Genomic DNA, 8,466 nt, shown 5'->3' with positions numbered 1-8,466 from the left:
GTGGATAGAGCATTGGCCTGTGGACTGAAGGGTCCAGGGTTCAATTCTGGTCAAGGGCACATGCCCAGGTCACAGGCTCAATCCCCAGTAGGGGGCGTGCAGGAGGCAGCCGATAAATGTTTCTCTCTCATCGTCGATGTTTCTGTCCCTCTCCCTCTCCCTTCCTCTATGAAATCAATAAGCAAAACAAAACAAAAAACCAATTTTCTTTCTATGTCATATGCATACATAAAACCCTTTTAGGAAAACTTGTATTTCTAATATTAGCCATCACCAATGTCTTTTCCATCTATTCTAGAGGTTGATAACTAGTCTTTATGATGCAAGCAGCGTATTTCACATCTCATTTTATGCAGGTATTGCCTTGAAGGGAGCAAGTTTGTATTCCTACTGCAATGTGTAGGTAGCAAAGTTGGTAGCAATGTATAATTATTTATATGGAATTTTAAAACTTTCCTGTATCTCTTAAGCCAAATTGTGGATTTCACATTGGAAATTACACTCATTCAAAGTCAAGGTCTGGACATCTACGTCCTTAAAAAACTGTTCAAATGATTTCTTATCTAACTTTTCTGGTCTGGAGAATGTTTCAAGGCCCATTCTCCTTAAGGTTAATTACCTATGTGTCCAGGTCAAAACAGACTGGAGTTAAAATGCAGGATCCTATAACAGTACAAATGTGATTTCTCTGGCCCTTCTGTTTGTGCACCTCCAATCTCCCTCAAAGTCAAACCTACAGACCACAGTTGGGCTCATGAATACAGACTTTTCTGTTAATTTTTTTTTTTTTTGAGATGTGTCTGCAGTAGACACCCAGAAAAGAGCACAAAAGTGCTGCATACCCACTGAGGATGAAGGCCTGCTGTGCCAAGCTCAGCTGCAGCTGCTCTGCTGTGCCCCAATTGCTGATATGCATGGGCGATGACATGCCACTACAAATGTGGTCTGATGAGGTGGATAGACTCCTGTTCCTCCACTTTTGGGTCATACTCTGATGTTATGGGACCAAGGCAAATAATGTCTCACAGAGATTTTAGCAAAAATAGCTATTTCAGATTTTGCTCAAGGTTCCCTTTCCATAAAATCTGTGAGATCAACAGCAGAAACTAGACAGACGCAACTCTACATCATCCTTCACTCGGATGCTGAAGCTATAATATTGGACTTAGTCTGGACTTCTTTGCAAGTTTCCTCTTCCTCAGGCAAGTTAGTCACATAACCTTCAGACTTGTCCAAAACTATGGAGGATGCTTAGTTCATAAGGTGCTTTTTTTTAGGGTCAATAATCAAAACTAATAATTATAGCTAATATTAATTCCATAATGTTTAATAATTTGTATATTAGTGATGTATTGCTGCATAAAAAATTACCCCCAAATTTAGTAGCTTAAAACAACAAACATATTATCTCTCACAAATTCTGAGGGTCAGGAATGTGGGAGCCTCTTAGCTGGGTAGTTCTGGCTCAAGGTCTCTCATGAGCTTGCAGTCAAGCTATTGGCTGGGGCTGCAGTCATCTAAAGACTCAACTGATGCTGAAGTGGTCACAATCTCACTCACTTGAGGGTCAAAGGGCCTCAGTTCCCCTTTGGCTGCTGGCAGAATTCTTTATTTCTTGCCACTGCCTACACCTCTTACTACATGGCAGTTTGTTTCTACCAGAAAAAGAGAGAGGAGGGGGGGCATTCAAGATAGAAATCTTTTAAAATATAATCACTGAGCCCAGCTGGTGTTGCTCAGTGGTTGAGCATCAGCCTATGAACCACGAGGTCACAGTTCGATTCCCGGCCAGGGCACATGTTGGGTTTGCAGGCTCAATCCCCAGTGTGAGGTGTGCAGGAGGCAGCCAATCAATGATTCTCTCTCATCATTGATATTTCTATCTCTCTCTACCTCTCCTTTCCTCTCTGAAATCAATAAAAATGTATTTTAAAAATATGATCACTCAAGTGACAAAACATCACTTCTGCTATATGCCATTGGTCATCAATCCTGGTACAATGTAGGAGGGACAAGTGTATGAATACTAGAAGGCAGGGATCATCTTGGAGAAAAGCTACCACGTCTGCTAGAGTTTTAATCCTTTTAATTTAGGGTTCTAATCCTGAATCTGCTCTGTCATATACGTTTTTTTCCTCTTATATATAAAGTATATATAAGAGAAAGCAACCTAATTCAGAATCTGAGGGTCAAAGGGCCTCAGGTAACTGGTTTTCTCAGATACAGAATTCAAGCTCTCTTATAAAGGGTGTAATTTAAATAATGCTAACATTCAGATATGTGGTAATTACTGTCCCACCAAGAACTGGAAGGCACCGTCCAAGGTTGCTGTTTGTTTTGTACATGTGGACAAGACATCTATTATGACAAATGGTTTTTTCCCCTTAAGATCTGCTTCTTCTTTGGTAGCCTATTGGATTATTTTCAGACCCTTTCAGGAGTGTTTTCTGACACACAACTGATATTGCCGAAAATATTTTTTTTCCAATTTGTTTGGTCTTGTCAAAGTGACTCAAAGAGTCTGGGGGCTTCGGCTAGAAATAAATGATGTTTATTCAAAAGTCTTAGAATTTGCAAATGGGAACACAGCTAGGCAAAAAATCCCAGAAGCTCTCCAAAGAAGAAAGGAAAGTTAAAAGTTTTTATAGTAAAAAGTACATTACTGAGAATTACTGGTTGATCCAGGATTGGTCCAGGGCTGTTATCAGTCAGATGTCAGGCGGTCAGGATAACGGATGTCAGATGGTCTGATTAGGAGTCCTTCGGTGCGTAATCAGAGGGGTATCTGAAGGTCTGTTATGTGTCCAGGTGTATATCTAGGCATTGACTCAGGACTGAAAAATTCAAAAAGTTTAAGTTTCTAGGCTATTAGAACAAGAATAGACTCATTGCCTAATGCCTTAACCCACTTGATATTAGTAATTTAGCAGATTGACAATATTTCCTCACTCCAATCCTCAATTTGTACACAGGCATTCTTCTCATAGGAGCTTTCATTTATTTTGAAATATTAAAACAATTTTGAGAGTCAATATAAGAAACTAATTTATGATTAAGATGCTTGGTTTTCCTTTTCAGTTAGTTCCAGAAAAGGACTGTTAACTTGAGATAAGATGTTATAAAAAGGAATTAAGTATATTTCTGAAGGCATAGCAAGTCATCTTCAGGAAGCAGGAATACTGAATAGTAAATGCAAATGAAATGACCAACACCTATGTTAATTTTTATCCTAATGTAAAAAAAATTGACTATGCTTTATGGAAATGTTAATATTTCCTTGTGTAAAACGTTGGCAAGGTTAGTGTGGACGAAAAGGGGCCACATGCTAACATGACTAGCTCAGGGAAGGCCTGCATGGCTGCCTTGCAATTTCAAAGACCTAAAGTAACTGCAAAGATGGTCTGAAATTTAACTTCTTTTACTAAAAGAAGTTTATGGTGGGTAGTCATGTCAAAACTGCCATTCTCCCAAGCATCATCTCAATCTGTTGAGATTCTGCTTCCTGGTAATTGCCAACAGTTTGGCTCAAATACATGCACAAAAATTTATCACAGGTTTGAATGTTTCTTACATTAACATTACCTTCTCATTCTCTTATTTTCAATTTAAAATGTAATCACTATTGAAGTGTTCACCCAATAGGCTACTTGTTGTTGTTTTTTATCCTCACCTGAGGCTATTTTTTCCACTGAATTTCAGAGAAGGTGGAAAGCAGAGGGAGAGACAGAGAGAGAGAAACATCGATGTGAGAGACACATCCACTGGTTGCCTCCTGAACATGCCCTGACAGATGCCAGGGATTCAGGTACATGCCCTTGTCCAGAATTGAACCTGAGACCCTTCAGTCCACAGGTCGATGCTCTAACCACCAAGCAAACTGGCTAGGGCACCCATAGACTACATTTTAAAATGCACGTTTAGTTCTCTTTCTATTACCCACACTGGGCTGTATAGGCTGTATAGGCTCTTTTAAATCTGCTTTGATGGAATCTCATGATTGAGCTCTAATGGCCATCATGTTTGCCTGCAATAACTATATGTAACCAGATCCCAAGTTCTGCTGCCTGCTGCACAAAAACCAAACTCATTGGACAGATGCAGGTGAAAAAAGGAAGGAGGTTTTATTCAAGTGCTAGATACCTGAGGAGATGGGAAATGCTTGTCACAGAACCCATCTCAACATCTCAGTGCAGGCAGAGGTTTTTACAAGGAGGGAGAGGCAAAGCAGAACAAAATAATCAAAGGGAGAGAGTTGAAAAGTTGTCTATGTGCAGTCCAGCATGGTCCATTCCATTAAGGATCTTGGAACTGGTCAAGTGATAATCCAGGGTGGGTCATCCTGATCTTGGTCATCTTGATTTTATGGTCAGCAATTCTCCTAGAACTGGGATGACTGAAGGTCAAAGTCTGTATCTTCTGAAGTTAGTTCCTAGGATTTGTTTGTTTGTTTGTTTTGTTAATCCTCACCCCAGGATATTTTTCCATTGATTTTTTTAGAGAGAGTGGAAGGGAGGAGGAGATAGAGAAACATTGTTGTGAGAGACACACATTGATGTGTTGCCTCCCACATGATCCCTGACCAGGGTTGAGGATGGAGCCTGCAACCGAGGTACATACCCTTGAATAGAATCAAACCTGGATAGAGTGTCTGTGGGCTGACACTCTATCCACTGAGCCAAACTGGCTAGGGCAGTTCCTAGGATTGTTATACAAACATGCTGTTTATCTACAAACTACATATTAGTCAGAGTCAGCATTTCACAGAAACAGCGGCAAGAGAATGTGGGGTGGGTTACAATTTTCCACTGTTACAGGTCCCCACTGTCAGTTAGGAAGTTATAGCCAAAATATTTCAGGAAACTAGAAAAATTCAGTCTAGTTCATAGGTGAGAAATACAATATTATAGACAATATACTGAACCAGAGCCTAATGTTTATAACTAGAAGCCTGGTGCATGAATTCATGCACAGGTGGGGTCCGGCCAGCCCCACCCCTGATGGGGGGAGAGGGGTTGAAGGGTGGGGTGGGGGGGCGACTGGCCAGCCCTGCCCCCTGATGAAACTCCCGATCGAGGGGACAGTCTGCATATTAGCCTTTTATTATATAGGATTGTATTATAAATTCCATTGAAATACAATTTTTCTCCTAAAATCACCCTTACTTTTTATCAGGGAGTCAGTCAGCCACAGGCAACCTGGGGAACTCCCTCCAAAGTCCAGGGGCTTACTGGGTGTGGGGGAAGGGGCTCCTGCTCACTCCTGGCTGGCTTGCCAAAACTGTAACCAAAACTCAAGTTCTGTTGCCTGTCACCACAAAAAACAAACTCATTATTAGACAGATGTTGGTGAAAAGAGAAAGAGGAAATGGAGGATTCTTGTCACAGAGCCCATCTCAACATCTCAGTGTAGGCAGAGGTTTTTACAAGGAGGGAGAGGCAAAGCAGAACAAAATATTCAAGGGGAGGGAGTTGAAAAGTTCTCTACCTGCAGTCCAGCACAGTCCATTCCGATATGGATCTTGAAACTGGTCAAGTGTTGGTCCAGTGTGGGTCATCCTGGTCTCAGTCATCCTAGTTCTTTGTTATCCTGGTTTTATGGTTGAAGGTCAGCAATTCTCCTAGTGTTGGGATGACTGAAGGTCAGAGTGTATCTTCTGAAGTTAGTTCCTAGGATTCTTATACAAATACTAGAGGCCCAGTGCACAAAAATTTGTGCACTTGGGGATGGGAGGGGGGGGTCCCTCAGCCCGGCCTGTACCCTCTTGCAATCTGGGACCCCTCGGGGGATGTCCACCTGCTGGCTTAGGCCCACTCCCGGGGGATTGGGCCTAAACTGGCAGTCAGACATCCCTCTGGCAGTCCAGGAGCCCTAGGGGGATGTCCACTTGACAGCGGGGAGCAGGCCTAAGCTGCAGTCGGACATCCTTAGCACTGCTGAGGAGGCGGGAGAGGCTCCTGCCACCACCACTGTGCTGGCAGCCATCAGCCTGGCTTGTGGCTGAGCACAGCTCCCTCTGTGGGAGCACACTGACCACCAGGGGCAGCTCCTGCATTGAGCGTCTGCCCCCTGGTGGTCAGTGTGTGTCATAGTGACCAGTCATTCCCAGTCGTTCTGCTGTTAGGGTCAATTTGCATATTACCCTTTTATTATATAGGATGGTGTTTATCTACAAACCACATATTAGTTAGAGTCAGCATTTTACAGAAACAATGTCAAAATAGTGGGTGGATTACAATGTTATTGGCTTTAAAGTCAATCTTCATTCTATAAGGCTTTTTGGTGACATCCAGAGTCCAGGCATGTATCTTTCTTTCCAATATGACATTCTAGTCAAGGTCTTGGTTAATAAAACCACAATTGGAAACTGGCCTTATTGAATTCATGCAAAGAAACCTACTGCCATGGCTCACTCATTAAAAATTGCCTAATTTTGAAGGGATCAGGTAGGGAGAAAAAATATATAATTTGCCAAATTGCTTTAAAAAATGTCTCCTGCCCAACCGGTGTGGCTTGGTGGTTGAGCATCGACCTATGAGCCAGGAGGTCACAGTTAGATTCCTGGTCAAGGGCACATGCCCAGGTTGTGGGCTCTATCCCCAGTAGGGGGTGTGCAGGAGGCAACCAATCAATGATTCTCATCATTGATGTTTCTATCTTTCCCTCTCCTTCTCCCTTCCTCTCTGAAATCAATAAAAATAATATTTTTTTAAAAGCCAAAAGTAGGACAAAGATTACATGGGGAGGTAGGGATTACAGGTTGGGGTGGGACTCCATTGTTTGGGCAACAAGGTTGTTCATCTTTCCATGATACTAGGAAGTTCTTCGGAATGAGAATAGACCACATTCCAAGGTTGACTTCCAGGTCCCAGGATGACTCTCAGATCCCAGAGGCATACAACTCCCAGCCAAGTTAGAATGTCCTTTTTTAAAATTTATTTCAAGAAAACCAATTTTAAATATAATAATGTTACATGCAATAAACATTAATATTGCAAGAAAAACTATTTTAAATATAATTTAATATACAATAAACATTAATATTTCAAGAAAAAAAGATTTTAAATATAATATTACCCAAACTGTACTAACATAGTATATCACAAAAGTTGTAGGATATATTAAAAATATAATGTCCTTTAACCAACACATGGCAATCATGGTTAACAGATCATGATTAATACCTCCCTTAACCATACCTAGTCCCTGATATTCTATTCTTGTCCCTAACAATTTCTGAGAGCCATAAAGACTTGGCTGTATGGAAAAGACGCATTGATCTAAGGAGGCCTTATCCTCCATCCACTTCCCTTTGGAACAGCAAAACAGGTCTAACTGTAGGATAGTATTAAACTTAATGGTGCCATGAAGTGGCCGAGTCTTTCCATTGCCCATTTCATAGTGAGGCTAGGTTATGTTGCAAAAGAACCTCAAGGGACTCAGGGTCAAATTTCTCCCAGTTGGCAAATATGCATCCTAAAAGGTGCCTCCAGGCACTGTGGACTGGTTCCCCATCTACAAAAGATAAAATGTTCCAAGCCAAGAGTTAGAGGTGTCAGTGCTAGCCTGGGCTGTTTTGGGCCATTCTGCAGGCACCAGGCACCCCAATCCTGTAGGCACCACTCTACAATTGCCCTTTGCCTGGGAACCAGTGCTTTCCGTCCTGGTGACCTTCTGCACCTGGCCCATTCTCCTCGCTCTGCTTATGGCTGACTAACTGCCGACCACACTTATTCTATTGTACAGGGAACCTTTAGAATCACCTAGTTTCTTTTTTTTTTTTTCATTGCTAGTCAACACCAGAGTTAAGCCTGTGCATAAACAATTAATCTAACAAGACTATTTAATCCTAGCCTGGGATCATCAATAATCTTGATGTTAAAATTTTACTTTCGTTCGCACACGTTAAAGGACAACAAAAGGGCTTGTTAGAGACCAAAACATGGAAAGGTCACTTGAAATAGAATTCAAAGTCATTGCTCCCAGCCTCTCCTTTGGGGTAGTTAACGGTTCCGGTTCGAAAAAATCCCGGTCCCTCTTACATGGCTGGGTGGTGTCGGGGCAGCTAAGCACAGGGAGACCCTGGGCCAGACCCAGGCCCCCGTCCGCCCAAGCGACGAGTTGCGAGGTGGGGGCGGGAATCGAGCCTCGCCGCCCGCTCGCCAGCGCGTCCCCTTCCCCCCCCCCCCCCCCCCCCCCCCCCGGCTCCGCGCAGGGCCCGTGAGCTCGGCTCGGACACAGCGGCCCGGAGTGGGCCGCCGCCTTCAGAACCCGCGCCAGGGCTCCGCGGGCTGGGACCCCCGGGCTGAGCCCCAGGTGCGGGCGGCAGCCCGGGCCCGCCCACCTGCTGTCACGCGCGGCCTGAGCTCCGCCTCCGTCGGCGCCGCACCGCGGGCGGCGGGCGGCCCAACCCCAGAACCCTCCTCGGCCTCGCCCTCTAAGTGAGGCCTGCGGCGGCGGGGCCGCTCC

The 8,466-nt window shown here is 43.6% G+C and overlaps 1 long non-coding RNA gene across 2 annotated transcripts; it reads right to left on the bottom strand.

Annotated features, from left to right (window-relative positions):
• Positions 1 to 2,535: 2,535 nt before the first annotated feature.
• On the bottom strand, positions 2,536 to 8,424 carry LOC139010507 (uncharacterized). 2 transcript variants are annotated; one of them, XR_011471527.1, is made up of 3 exons: positions 8,342 to 8,424; positions 5,485 to 5,617; positions 2,536 to 2,834 (listed from the first exon to the last, which is right to left on the bottom strand). It is a non-coding gene; the product is annotated as an uncharacterized lncRNA (long non-coding RNA). The 2 variants fall into 2 exon arrangements; XR_011471526.1 differs by lacking the exon at positions 2,536 to 2,834 and adding an exon at positions 4,196 to 4,384.
• Between the last annotated feature and the right edge of the window lie 42 nt (positions 8,425 to 8,466).

The sequence above is a fragment of the Myotis yumanensis genome, unplaced genomic scaffold, assembly GCF_028538775.1.
Source record: "Myotis yumanensis isolate MYYU_CA2020_CCGP unplaced genomic scaffold, mMyoYum1.0.hap1 SCAF_5, whole genome shotgun sequence".
In the NCBI taxonomy this organism is placed as follows: domain Eukaryota; kingdom Metazoa; phylum Chordata; class Mammalia; order Chiroptera; family Vespertilionidae; genus Myotis; species Myotis yumanensis.
Note: the sequence above shows the minus strand (reverse complement) of the source record. Positions and strands in the feature narration are given on the sequence as shown.